The following is a 14,189-nucleotide window of genomic DNA, read 5'->3' as shown; positions in this document are numbered from 1 at the left end:
TCTGATTTAATAGAACATCAATAGCTGCTCCCACCCCCAAAAGAGAGACACGCAGACATCACATGACTCTTGAGGAGAGAACAAATCAACACCAAAATCTTGCAAAAGATCAAACGCAGGACTGAACAATCCTCTGGATCCAACTGCCCATCTGCAGGACAGAGGGACATGGGGAACTACCCCATGCATGTGCAGTCAGCAAAGTCCTGAAGGTAGGAGGTCCACGGGTCAAATTTCCAGAGAAGTTGTAGGCAAAAGAAAGGGGTGGAGGAAGGAATCTATCAAATAGAAGAGACTTAAAAGACATGTCAGATTTACAAATGGGTAATGCTAGACTCTAGTATCTAGGGATGCATGCTTACGCGATGAAGCTGCAAAGTAACACAAAGATAGGATTCCTATTGAAGTTCAGGGTAGTGGGTACATTCGTGAAGAGGAAGCTGCATCGACCCACATAGGACACATTGAGGGGCTCTAGGGGTAACTGGCAAAGTTCTGTTTCTTGACTTGGGGATGATGGTTGCTAAGGTGTTCACCTTATACCAATTCATTAAGCTATATGTACACTTAGTGCAGTTTTTTTGAGTCTGTGTTCTATTGTCTAGTGGAAAGTTTGAAAGAGAAGAAGAAAGTCAGAATAGCAGTTTTCAAATTTACCTTATATGAATGCCATAAAGGGCTCTGATAGTCAAGAGCCGTTTGTGTCAAGATGCAGTATAATGGAATGATAAAGAGCATGAGCTCTGGAGCCTCCCCAACAGGAACCAAATCCCAGCCTGGCCACATACCAGCCGTGTAACCCTGGACAAGTTACTCAGCTTCTTTGTGTCTCGGTTTTCTCATCTGTAAAATGGATGGCATTATAGTTTCTACCTCAGAGTGTCATCGTGAGGTTTAAATGAGATGATCCGTGTAACTATTTGGAATATTGCCAGGCATATAGTAAGAGCTCAGTATGCGTTAACTATGTTATTTCTTCCTATTCTTAAAACTTGCTTTTCTCTCCTGTTCGTTTTCCTCACACACTGCAGCATTATTTCTTTCTTAAAAATCCTTGAGGGGCAGGAGGAGGGGAGCAACCTCTTCTAGCTTCGTCAGTGCCTCTCTAGCTCTTCTATCTCTGCTTCCCATTCTGTATTTAAAGACCCCCAGGGAGGCATCTGGCAAGACAAGGAAGGACAAATCCCAACCAGGCAATCAGAATGTGTTCGGTGATGAGAGAGAAGGGCGTGGGGGGTTCTTATTTGCCACTGGATCCCCAGAGTCTAGAACAGCATATGTCACCACATAGGCACATATTAGACATTTGTTGAAAAGATGAATGAAATAACTTGCAGAACACAATTTAGAAAGTGCTGTTTAAGTGTCTGCTTTTTGCATGAAGAGTCTGAAACGGTCCAGGGCTTTGTTTCTGCCTTCCCCCTGCCTTGCTGTTTTTCTTTCCTGTTGCCCCATTTTAGTATTCATGGTTTTGTGTGAGTCAGTTAGTCTACATTGAGTATCTGTTCATAAAATGTGTATATTTCACTTTTTCTTCCTTCAGAAAGCTACACGTTGACCCCAGCCATGTGCCTGCCAACCATCTTGCTGCTGCCCCTTGGAGCTCCTTCCTGCCCTGCAAATGTGTCCATCTTGCCCCCTCTTCCTCTGGTGCCCTTCTTGTCATGGTTCCCATAGCTGGCTCCTTCCCATCTGATGAGGAGTCCACTGCAGCAAAGCCTTCTGAAGCAGCCTCTCACAGGTAAATCTCCCAGGTTGAATCCTCCTATTTTTCTTCAAAGCAATTACCGTGTATGGACTTGTGAATAAATATTTGTTGAATACTTGCAGGAGTAAATGGCCATTACAACACATGACTAGATACAAGAACGGAAGCATGAGTGTGAGTTGACTTGGTCATTGTCTCTGCCATAAGTTTCATGAGGGTACTATGATTGTTGAGCTTGCTTGTTTTTAGTTCTTGGTGGGTACTCAAGTGACTCTCAGTCCTGCTGGCTTTAATTCTTTACGTTGGTTTAGATATTATATATGCATCATTCTCAATCATTATAGAAGGTTTAAGAAGACACTTAGAGATATAAAATGGTCTGTTTTCCAAATTGTTTACTTCGTTTGACATAGATTTTTTTGTTGTTGTTATTTGCTTTTTTTTAATTGAAGATCAGTTGACATACAATGTTATATTAGTCTCAGGTGTATAATACAGTGATTTGACAATTCTGTACATTACCCAGTGCTCACCACAATAAATGTAGTCACCATCTGCCAAGTTGGTCACTCTTGACAATCTTGGCTAGAATATTAAAGATTAGTCACCTTTAATAAAGAAAAAAAAAAGAAATACTGATTCGAAGGGGCACATGCACCTCAGTGTTTTTTTTTTAATTTTTTTTTTTTTTAGATTTTATTTATTTATTTGACAGAGAGAGAGAGACAGCAAGAGAGGGAACACAAGCCGAGGGAGAAGCAGGCTTCCCACAGAGCAGGGAGCCCGATGTGGGACTCGATCCCAGGACTCCAGGATCATGACCCGAGCCAAAGGCAGTCGCTCAACCAACTGAGCCACCCAGGCGCCCGCACCTCAGTGTTTATAGCAGCATTATCAACAATAGCCAAATTATGGAAAAAACCCAAATGTCCATCAGCTGATGAATGGATAAAGATGAAGTTGTGATATATATCACACACACACACACAGGAATATTACTCAACCATCCAAAAAAATGAAATCTTGTCTTCTGCAACAACATGGATGGAGCTATATTATGCTAAGCAAAATATGTCAGTCAGAGAAAGGCAAATACCATATGATTTCACTCATATGTGGAATGTAAGAAACAAAACAGATGAACATAGGGGAAGAGAAAAAAAAAAAAGAGAGGGAGGTAAGCCATAAGAGACTCTTAACCATAGGAAACAAACTGAGGGTTGATGGAGGGGAGGTAGGAGGGGGGATGAGCTAGATGGATGATGGATATTAAGGAGGACACTTCTTGTGATGAGCACTGGGTGTTACATGTAAGTGATGAATCGCTAAATTCTACTCCTGAAACTAATATTATACTATATGTCAACTCACTGGAATTTAAATAAAAACTTGAAACAAACAAACAAAAAAGAAATACTTTGTGAATGAATGAGTAAACAAGTGCATAATATGTGTAGCCTCAGGCTCGGAGTTGGGGTAGCTGGTTCTACAAGATGAAGGATCAGAATCTCATTGAGAAGGTACAGCAAGGAGATGGGGAATCCAGGGCAGGGATGCTGACACAGCTAAAGAAACATGTGGTTTTACTGAAAGGTCTGCCTACCGCAAGGTGGACCACCTCATAACTTTATTCAGAGATGGACTGGAAGGCAGGGCTTAGGGATGGGGACTGAGGGTAAAACCAAGTACGAGGGCCCAGGGATGGTGAGCCGATTGCCAGGCCCAGTGGGGGCCCAGTGGGTAGTCCTTGACACACTGACTCCAAGGGGCATTTCTGGATTTCTGAGAATGACTGACATCTGGGCTCCCCCAGGGGCATCAGCATGGCCTGCCCCTGCCAGGGTGCTTTAGGACTTGAGGAGGCCTCTACTTGCCAATAGAGTATAGCTTAGAGTGGCTTGAATTTGAAACTTCATTCTGCCCCTTCATAACTGTGTGACCTTGGACAAGTTTTTAGCTTCTCTGAGACTTGGCTTCATTGTCTATAAAATGAAGCTCAAAATACCTACTTTCTATGGCTGTTTGAAGATGAAATGATATAACATAAAGTGCCTCATTTGGTAGTGCTCAAACCTGACTGCACATCACAGTCATCTATGCGAGCTTTAGCAATGCACACACACCTGCACCTGACTGTTGGAGGCTCTGCATTATTAAATCTCTGGTGGGTTCCAAGCACGTGTGGTTTTAGAAGGCGTACAGGTGGAGGGCGCCTGGGTGGCTCAGTCGGTGAAGCATCCGACTCCTGGTTTTGGCTCAGGTCAGGATCTCAGGGTCATGAGATGGAGCCCCATGTGGGGCTCTGTTCTCAGCGTGGAATCAGCTCGAGATTCTCTCTCTTGCTCTCCCTCTGTCCCCTCCCCCACCTCCCTGCTCATGCACTGTCTCTCTCAAAAAAAGAAAGAAAGAAAGAGAGAGACCAAGCAAGCAAGCAAGCTTACAGGTGATCATGAAACTCGAGCTGAGTTGAGCACGATTGGATCGGTATACCACCGCGTCTTCCTTCCCATCCTTTCTCCTTTTTTTCTTTGTTATTAGGTGTGGGTGTAAGTGGGACTCAATCAGGAGATGGTTAGGGGAGCAGAGGCATGAAAAACAAGCAAAGGCTGACAGTGTTGATGTTGGACATCGATCCCAGCAAATGGCTAGATGAAAGCCACAAGATCGAGGTCTTGGTGCTAATTAGCTTTAAATGAACAACAAATGCGAAGGTGTGAAAGATGGTTCTTCTGGGGCTTTGTTTGCATGAAGTAACTCTTTGATGCACTTTTCTGGTTTTTCTATATTTTAAAATGACTTTCTGCTGGAGAGCTTTAGACACTCTCAAATAAAGTACAACCCTTCTAAAATAAGGTGGTAGAGTGGTTTAAGTTACCCGTGCAATGAAAATTTATTAAGTGCCTACTGGGCTAAGGACCGTGGAGCTATGATTGATTTCATTCAATAAATATTTATTGAGCACTGCTCTAGGTGTTAGGATATATCAGTGAAAAAAACAACAACAACAACTAGATAAAAATCCCTACCCTCTTGGAGCCCACATTTGAATGGAGAGATAAGCAGTAAAAAGTAAACATAGTAAGTAAATCATAAAATGTTAGAATATGATAAAATGCTATTTAAAAGTATTTTATATGAGACAGTTAAGGAGATGCATTGAGCAAGTGCTTGAAGAAGGTACAGGAGTTTTACTAGGTGGGTATCTGGGTCAGGAACATTCCAGGCAGAGGGACCAGCCAGTGCAAAAGCCCTGAGGCATACAGGGTATGTCTGAAGAACCACAAAGAGGCCAGGGTGGTCTCAGTGAAGTGAGAGAGGTTGAGTAATGGGGGATGAGGTTGAAGGGAAAATGGCCAGATTATGTCAGGTCTTGTAGGACATTTCAGGACTTTGACTGAGACAGAGAGCCACTGGGGGTTCAGGACAGGGGAGGACAGGATTTGTATTGTAACAGCATCACTTTGGTTGCAGCATTGAGAATGGACTGCAGGAGAGTCAAGGTGCAAAGGAGGAGGCAAGTGAGGAGGCTTCTGTAAGAATCCAGGGGAGACTGTTGGCACTTGGGACTAAAATGGTGGCAGTAAAAATGGTGAGAAGTGGATATATTCTGGAGGAAAATCCAGCAGGGTTTCCTGGACAGGTTGAATTGGGTGTAAGAGAAAGAGTAGAATTATTGACTCCAAGGTTTTTTTAAATTTTGTTTTTTAAGTTTTTTTTGTTTTGTTTTTTGTTTTTGCCCGAGCGACTGAAAGACTAGAGTTGCTTGCAAGATGGGAAGACTGTAGGTGAAGCCAGTTTGGGAAGGAATACTGAAGTTTGCTTTGGGTCATTTGAGTCTGTACCCCATGTGGAGATGTCCAAGAGGCCTTGGCCCTGGAGTTAGCAGGAATATCTGGGATGGAGGGGCACATGTGGGGAGCCGTCAGGGTATGTAGGTGGTGTTTAATGCCAGGGACTGCTTGGGGTCGCTGGGGAGTGCAGACAGAGAATGGGCAAAGTGCACGGACTGAGCTCTGGGGCTCCCCAAGAGGTCTGGGAGACAAGGAGGTGCCAGCAAAGGAGAACGATGAGGAAGGTTGGTAAGGTGAGAGGCACTGGGCCAGGTGCTGATTATGGGTCAGAGTAGAGGACTAAGAAGTGGCCATTGGGTTTCCTGATGGGGAGACCATGAGTTACCCAAACTGGGGTGGTCTGCTGTGCAGAGGTTAAAGCCAGCTTGGAGACAGAATAGAGGAATGGCAGGGAGCTGAGTAGGAGCATTAAGTCCAGAGAAGGCTTTTGTTGTTTTTTTCTTTTTTAATGGGAATGATTATTGCATTTTCATGTGATGATGAGAAGAATAAGGAAAGGAAGGATTCTTGATGCCAAAGAGAAGGGGGGAGTTGCTGGAGTAATGCCCTTGAGTAGGTGGGAAGGGATGAATTGAGAGCACAGGTGGGGGGTTGGTGCATGGATGGGCCAGCCCTGTATTAGGTGGGAAGGCAGCACACATGCTGTGTGATGAAGCTAGAGGGGCCAAGGAAGCCATTATGATAATTGACCAGGTAACTGAAGCAGATGAGAAAGGGAAGAGGGCAAGGGATGGTAGAGGTGATGGGATTCATGGATCCATGGTCCCAGTGGCTGAAGGCTTGTTGTAGTTGGGGCAGTCGGTGGAATGAACTGGAGGGTTAGGATGTGAGTAGTCAGAGACTGGGATGGATGACAATGAACATGTGGATGGTGGTGTTGGCGGGGGTGGGGGGCTTGTTCACCAACATCCATGGCTGTACTACCTTTTTTATTCCTCCTTGCAGTTAGATATGACCAGTGACTACTTCTGGCCAATGGAATGAGGTAGATGTGATGTGCCCCATTCTAGGTCTGGCCTACAAGCCCCCCACCCCAATGCAATCCCATACTCTCCCTCGATTCTGATAGCCAGCTAGATGCTGAGAATGCAACCAAGGACTGTGAGTTCCTGGGGCGTGGCTGCACCTCAAGTTTGGAAGGACCCTGGGTCCCTGAACCATCACGTGGAAGACTCTCCACCCAACTGCAATGGGGTGATATACCATGAGCCAAAAAGAAGCTTAGAGTGTACTTATTTTGTTTGATTTTGTGATAGTTTACAAAGCATTGATCCCTCCCTGACTAAATCAGTGACGTTGAAATGATTGGTTTGGGAGCTATGTCCTTGGGAGTGGCTGGTCCAGGCAAGAGGTCAAACAAAATGATGGGGGGAGGGGAGTTCAAGTGACTGAGTGGGCAGATGGTTGGATGCTCCATCTGTGTGTGTTGAAATCACCAAGAAGAGGGAGGGAAGTGGTACAGGAGGGAGGAGGGACAGTGAGCCAGTAGTTGAAGTAATCACACGCCGGGCAGGAGGAATCTGGGAGTGGGCCACAGCAACAAGGTGAGGTAGTGAGGGCTAGAAGGTGATGGCATGGGAGAGAACGCTGGGGAGTTTTAGTAAGGAGGGAGGGCAGGGGTATGGAGACAGTATTTGGGGAGGGGCAGGGAGGACACCCATTCTACCTCCAGGTGCAGGGCTCGGAAGCGCGAGGGGCGAACAGGACGGCTACAGGGGAGGAGTGCTCGCACGCAGGAGCCCCAGGTGAAAGGAACATTTGGAACCGATTTTGCGAAAGAAGGACTGTGGATCCAGAGGGCTCATTGGAGGGCCCTGTGATTGGAAGATGGAGACAGAGCGGGAGATGTACAGAGCCTTCTGGGGAGTAGAAAATTCGAGACGTGGGGCCACCCAGGAGCCTGGCTTCTGCGGCCACAGACACAGGGATAAAAATCATGATGTGAGTTGATGTGAGTATTTCTGGGGGACCCAAGGCAGACAGTGGTGGCAAGGGGGCTGGAGAGCACGGAGCAGTTTGGGCTTCCTGGGACTCCCATCTCGACCCCTGCCGGTGGGTGCCTAGAGGTCTGGAGAAACACGGAGTTAGTCCTACTCGAACACCCTTCTCCAAGCCTGCTGCCTCCTCCTCCAGCCCTGAGATGAAGGAAGAAGGCCTAGGGGAGTTCAGTCTCATGGATGGGATGAAGATGCAATCTCTCTCTCTGAAGATGCTCGTAGTTATAGAGAGAGAACATAGGTGTTCGCGTCACTATGCTTCAATGGGCAAATCAGAGCAAATATCATTTAAAAGGTTGCTCTGTGTATGTTGCAGAAAACAGAGTTAAAGGCTGTCCACTTCCTTGTGTGTGGCTGGGCAACACATAAGCACCATCCGCCCAGGTGAAACTTAGTTAATTCCCTAAGCCCTGATGCTTGCTTCTCTTAGGCGTGGTCCACCAGCCAGCAGCCTCAGCCTCACCTGGACATCTGTTAGAAATGCAGAATTCTGCCCCACCCCAGACCTACTGAATCCGTATCTGCCATTTGCACCAGATTGCCCAGTGATTCGCAGGCACATTCACATCTAGAAGCGCTGTGAATGCATTCCTTGTTATTAGTAGGAACAAAGCAGGTGCTTCCATGAAGAAAAAGGCAAGTGTAAGAAGAAGTCCCAGGAAAAGATGACATGTTACTCATCAACCTTAAAATCCCAAATTCAATGCAACTTTTCCCCAGCCCTGGCAGTATATTGGATTCATGTGAACTTCATTAAAAAATAAAACAAACAAAGTTCTAACTTGCATGGCTGGAAAAACATTTCATTGTTTCTTTAGGGAGAAATAGATCAGCACAAAGTTGATTATACAGAATAAGGAAAAAAACAACTCTGAACTTTTAACCTGCATGAGTAGTCATGAGAGTCTTAGAATCATAGAATTCCAGAGCGTAGAGCTGTAGCTCTCCATGTTGGCTGTCTATTAGCACCACCTTGGGAGCTTTCAAAAAATAAAAAATAGGGCGCCTGGGTGGCTCAGATGGTTAAGCATCTGCCTTCGGCTCAGGTCATGATCCCAGAGTCCTGGGATCGAGTCCCGCATCGGGCTCCCTGCTCCTTGGGAACCTGCTTCTCCCTCTGCTTCTCTCTCTCTCTCTCTCCCTCTGTCTCTCATGAATAAATAAATAAATAAAATCTTTAAAAAAAATAAATAAAAAATAAAAAATACCCATGCTGAGCCCCAACCCCAGGTATATTGATTTGAGTGTCCTGGAGTTTTCAGAAAGCTCTGAGTGATCCTAATGCAACAAGAGTTGAACCTCATGGTAGAAATAAAATTACGTATGTAATTTCCAGTGATCTAGTAGCCGAATTAAAAAGGTAGAAACCGGTGTAATTAATTTTAGTCATATAGCCTACTTAATATATTCAAAATATTATTTCAACATGTAAACAATGTGAAAAAATTAATGATAAGATATTTTATATCTTTTTTCTTAGTAAAGCTTCAAAATCTGTTGTGGATTTTACACATGTAGCACATCTCAATTTGGGTTAGGCATGTTTCAAGAACTCAGTAGATACCTGTGGCTAATGGTATTCTGTGGACAGGGCAACTTCAAGGAGTAATGGTCATGCCAGACTGCAGAAGATAGATTTCCACTTCTGGAAAACCAAATGACTGTCCACGTACAGTAGAAGACATGGTTTAGGAGACTATGGGGCATAATCCATATTACTTCCTATTTGCAAACAACCTCTTAAAGGTTACTTTGGAAGTCCAGTGAAGAAGTAGGATTCTGAAGGTTTGCAAAATTTCTTCCAAAAGGGGAACTGTTGCCTGGGATTGAAGTGATGGAGGCACATCCTTCCATGATGTGATAGAGAGGCTCAGGAATACTGTGCTGAGTCTCTCTGCACCCTAATGATAGTAGGCAGTATTGGACTTCTACCAATTTTGATCTAGGAAAAGATAAGAAGGTAATCATTGGCTACATTCCCTTTTGCTCTCCTGGAATTAACAAGTATGATGTATAAGCATCTTTTGGGATTTGGCGTCTGCATAGCTGAGTCAGTGCTAGAATCAGGGATGTGAAAGGTAACATTCTATGGCTTGGCCTTCCTGGCCCAATCCTCCTTCTCTTCTTAGAAAACAAGCATCACTCAGAGATCTTCCAAACCAGTTGTTGAGTAAAACAGAGATCTTCGTCCTAGTATTAACATTAGATTGGATTCTCAGGATCTGATTTTTACCATAGGCTTCCCCCCCACACCCCAAAGACATTAGAAAAATCACTTATTCAGTGGCTTGCATTAAACTGTAACCAGGTCATGTAGCTCTTCTGAGCCTGAGGTAAATAAGCGGAAAAATCTCAGTGCCATGTGCCTTTCCCAGAACAGATTGCAGAATAGTTGACCAGTGCAGAGGCACCCAGGAGGGAGGCTTTCTCTCCCAACCCCCACCTGTCCAAGTGCCTATGCTCCTGTTAAGGTTCTTTGTCACTTTTCACCAAATGTCTTTGCTTCCACTAAAGCTGTTCCTTCCCAAAGCTGACTATGGTTCAACCAAAGAAAACACTGAGATGGGCAAAAGTTATCTTTGGCTCCTCCAGCCGCTCCATTTTGTTCCCCTCCCTCACCTTTGCCAGCGGCACCCCCTTCCATTCTGAAGGCCCTGGAGGGTGTCTCTGTTGTCGAAATCCTTCTCAGCAAAGAATCATGAACTCATTCACACCATGGAGTGACCTCTTTGCATCAAGGTACAAGTGACACATAGCATTCTCTCTCTGCTCATGCTTTTGTGGCAAAGGAATAAAGCACTACCAGAAGAATATTAGGCATCAGCTAGGTGGTAGGGATTTTTTTAAAGGTGGGTAGAAAATTAGAACTAATAGGGTCCTGAAATAGCACTACGTAGGCGGTAGGGTCTTTCCAGATTGAGGAAAGGATGGAAGTTGGAGAACCCTCAGGCGGGTGAAGTATGAACCTGCAATAATGATAGTCTGCCACCAGGGGGCACTTTGGTGCCTTGGTTGTGTGATAAAACTATGGAGTTTACCATAGAGAATAAGGTAATTTTTACGTCTTTAAAAATGTAGAATTTAAATATTATTGCCAAAATTAGGTTTGAAGATGATTCATATGAGTAAGTTATTAAATAAATCAAAGCTTAAGAAGAAACGTGCTACCTGTCTCACCACTCTTGACACTGCTTTCACCGTTCAGGGTAACTCTGTTCATACCCACTCCCACCCCCAACCACCCCCAATATCATGATTACATTCCTTCTGACTCACCCTGATTTCTATTTGGGAACCATACCCTTTTATTGGGACAGAGGAGAACAGTTAAAGGGGATTTCACTATTTCAGTAGCCCAACCGCATTCTGTAACTTTCTCTTTTCCTTTCCTACTGCTATGTGGGTTGGAAGGAGCAGCTCTCTGGGTTAAAATGTGGGGATTATTTTGCGAATTTGACTATGGAGAATAGTTACATGATACACTTTTTTTTTTGGTGAGATAATCTTAGCTGATATTTTTAAGATGTTGTAAGGGATTTTGGGGTCAAATGACTCTGAAGTCACCCATTAAGAAAAGTCTGACACTGACAAAATGTGTGTGATCAAATCTGTCTGAAACCCTGCAGTTGTCCCCTTTGCTTGAAGAGGAGTGTAAATGCTGTCTACTGTGAATGAGTATAGGATACACATAGTGGATTAACTTGAATTAATGCTGAAAGGTAGGGTGAAGGCATAAAGAAATCTGAGTGTTTGACTCAGGAGGCTGCACTTAATGGGTGGCCCTAGGGAGCCATTGAAGGTTTTTGAGGAGGAGGAGGATATTCTTGGAGCGGTGCTTTAGCTGCCTTTTGGGAAAATGGAAAGGAGGAGAGGAGCCCCAAAGCTTGGTGAAAGTGGAGCCTATACGAGCAAGCAGCAGATCAAGTGTGGAGGCTAAGGAGAAAAGAGGAGTTAAGATGATTCAGGTTTGAGCACAGGAGGAAGATAATGACCTGAAAGAACAGGGAGGCCAAAAGTTGTTGGGGGGAAATATAATAAACTTGATCTTGAACATATAGAGTTTGAGGAGCAAACAAAATATTTATTGAAGCACTTTCAAGAGTGTACAGCACTATTCTCATATGATAAAATAGTAACAATAATACCGTTTGTTGAACATGGGGCGAGTATTTTACATGTGCTCTTTCAGATACAGGCTGAGTCTGCGTTGTCATGAGAATGATCTTTAACTCCAGGCCTGGGTCCTGGGCTTATGTATCGGTAGGGATGCATGAGAAGCAGGACCAAGAAAGTAGCAAAGGACACATAGGGCCTGATGCAACAGGAAGTCACTCCAGGTAGTCCAGCAGCTCGGACATGTTGACCTGGATTCTTTGTTGGACAGGAGCATGGACTTTCAAATACAACTGGCTCAATGCAAATTCAGATCCCAGAACTTAACTAGCTGGGTTATCCTGGGCAACTTAACCTGTGTGTGCTTCAATTCCCCCATCTTTAAAATGGGACTGTCAAAAGTATCTGCCCATAGGGTTGTTTCACGTGAGGCTTACGTGAGATCATACTTGAAAGTACGCAGAACAGTCCCTGGAATACAACAGTAATTCAAAAACTACTAATGTCAGATGCCATAGAGGGCTCCATGCTGATGGGGGGAAAATAAAGACCATTCATTGCATTTGGCAAAGGGAGGTTAAGTAATGACATTTGGTGTGGGGAAGGGGGTGGAGTTTTCATAGAGTGGTGGGGGAGCACAAAGTTTGTCCTCAGAATGTTAAATTTCAGTCACAGCATAGAGTACTAGTAACAGCAGTATACTTCAGAACAGTAACTCACCTGTATTTCTTTCAAAGTTGCCTACCTGTGGTATTTGTTACACATTGGGGGAATTGTTTTCTTTCTCATGCACAGGAGCAAAGTCTGATATAGTAACAATATGCAAAAGAGTAGATGTTTAAATTTATAACATGAAGTGGCATGTTTGTTTTTTCTCAGAAGGAAATTTAACAGTATAATTTATAAAAATGAAATAATCTAATTGCCATGTCTATGCTGAGTAGTATATTACCACACCTAAGAATTGCATTGGTGAACACTTAAAAATATTTTCTCGATGCACAGCTTCTAAAACACTGTGTACCCTGCTTTAATATTCTCTAACACTTTCCCTAGGACTCACTAGATCTAGATCAGTGATTTAATTACATTTTCTCCTGGATGCTTTTTCAAGGATTCTCCTGAGTCTTTAAATCAAGTTAGCTGAATATTAGTATCAAAATTTGGTTTCTTGAAGTATGATGGTTTTCTAGGTTTACTTCATTTAGATGATATAAAATTAGAAAAGTAATACGATCACATTTAAAAAATACTGAAAAGTAGTTATACTACCATTTAATAAATCACTCTAAGTAAATTGGAATATTTCTTTCAGACTTTTAAAAATACACTTCTTTTTACAAAGTTGTAAATATCCCATACATGCAAGGTTGGACCGCTCTTCAATATAAAGTTAATAATTTTTAGTTGTCTACATAGTCTCCTCAACCATCACTTTAGTTATTGGGTAACAATTTATCAATTATACTATAATATACCTATTTATTCCCTTCTAGCTGAACATTAGTTTCTTGTTTCCATTTTTTACTGTTAAAAATAATAATACTTAACATATTTAAGGATGTAACCTTTTCTATATAATATTTTTTCCTTTTTCTTAGAAGTTGCACTGAGGATCAAAGAGAATGTGCATTTATATAACATTTGGTATATACTGCCAGATTATTCCCCAAAGGAAACACTCATACACGTGTGTGCATGCATGTGTGTATGTATAGTTTTGCTGATAGAAATTGATGCCTTATTTTAGTTTGTAATTCTCTGATTCCTTGTAGGTTTGAATCCTTTCCTAATGTATCCCTCTAAGGTTGTTTGGTGGCTCAAGAGCCCTATTGTGTTGGCCTCATTTATAGGGAAGAAATTCTTTGGTTTAAAATTGATTTAAGGTGAATGGTTACAATCAAGTTAGATTATTTATTGCTCCCTGATACTCTCCATCCTCACCAACCAAAATACAGATTTCCATCTGGAGCTATGCTTTTGAAATGTAGCCACCATATCAATGAGCTTTAACAGGGCTAAATAACATGTGTACTGAAATAGAAAAAATTACCTGAAATACTTCCCTCAGGAAAAAGCTCCAGAGGTCCTTAAAAAGAGAGAGATCTTTAAGAAGCGAAGCATGATATAAAATATGAGTAGCGTGAAGAACTTATAGAAAACATTGGGACAATTTGAAAGCATTTATTAAAAGTAATTAGGTGTGATAAGACTGGTAAGTGTATTAGCCTGCCAGGAGCCGGAACCAATTCTAGCAAAAAAAAGCAGGGTGAAAGGAGAAGGGAGAAAATGTATTGGTGGGTTGGGGGGATATCTCATGCGCTCCAAGTCAGGGATGCACCTGGGCCTCAGGAAGAGCCTTGGGGGGCGGGTGGGACTCTCCAGAAGTACCTCCTTTCTCTCCAGCTCTTGTCTCAGCTTCTCTCTTAATGCCGCATTTGTTCTTTTTCTTAAGGTCTTTCAGTCTTGGATCCAAAATTAATTGGCCAGGGTTAATAGAGAGCTGGCCCCATGTCCCAG

At 43.2% G+C, this 14,189-nt stretch overlaps 1 protein-coding gene across 1 annotated transcript in view; it reads left to right on the top strand.

Moving 5' to 3' along the window:
* The window catches only part of TMX1 (thioredoxin related transmembrane protein 1), a 109,142-nt gene extending 107,361 nt beyond the window's left edge, over positions 1–1,781 (top strand). The window contains exon 9 of the mRNA XM_088024589.1: positions 1,544–1,781. The gene's annotated coding sequence lies outside the window, so the exon portion shown is untranslated. The remainder of the gene's footprint in view (positions 1–1,543) is intronic.
* The last annotated feature ends 12,408 nt before the right edge of the window (positions 1,782–14,189 follow it).

This window comes from Eumetopias jubatus, unplaced genomic scaffold (assembly GCF_037043125.1).
Source record: "Eumetopias jubatus isolate StellerSeaLion01/CBP00866 unplaced genomic scaffold, mEumJub1_p1.0 scaffold_7, whole genome shotgun sequence".
NCBI lineage: Eukaryota > Metazoa > Chordata > Mammalia > Carnivora > Otariidae > Eumetopias > Eumetopias jubatus.
The sequence above is the reverse complement of the archived record's forward strand: the minus strand, read 5'-3'. Positions and strand labels throughout refer to the sequence as shown.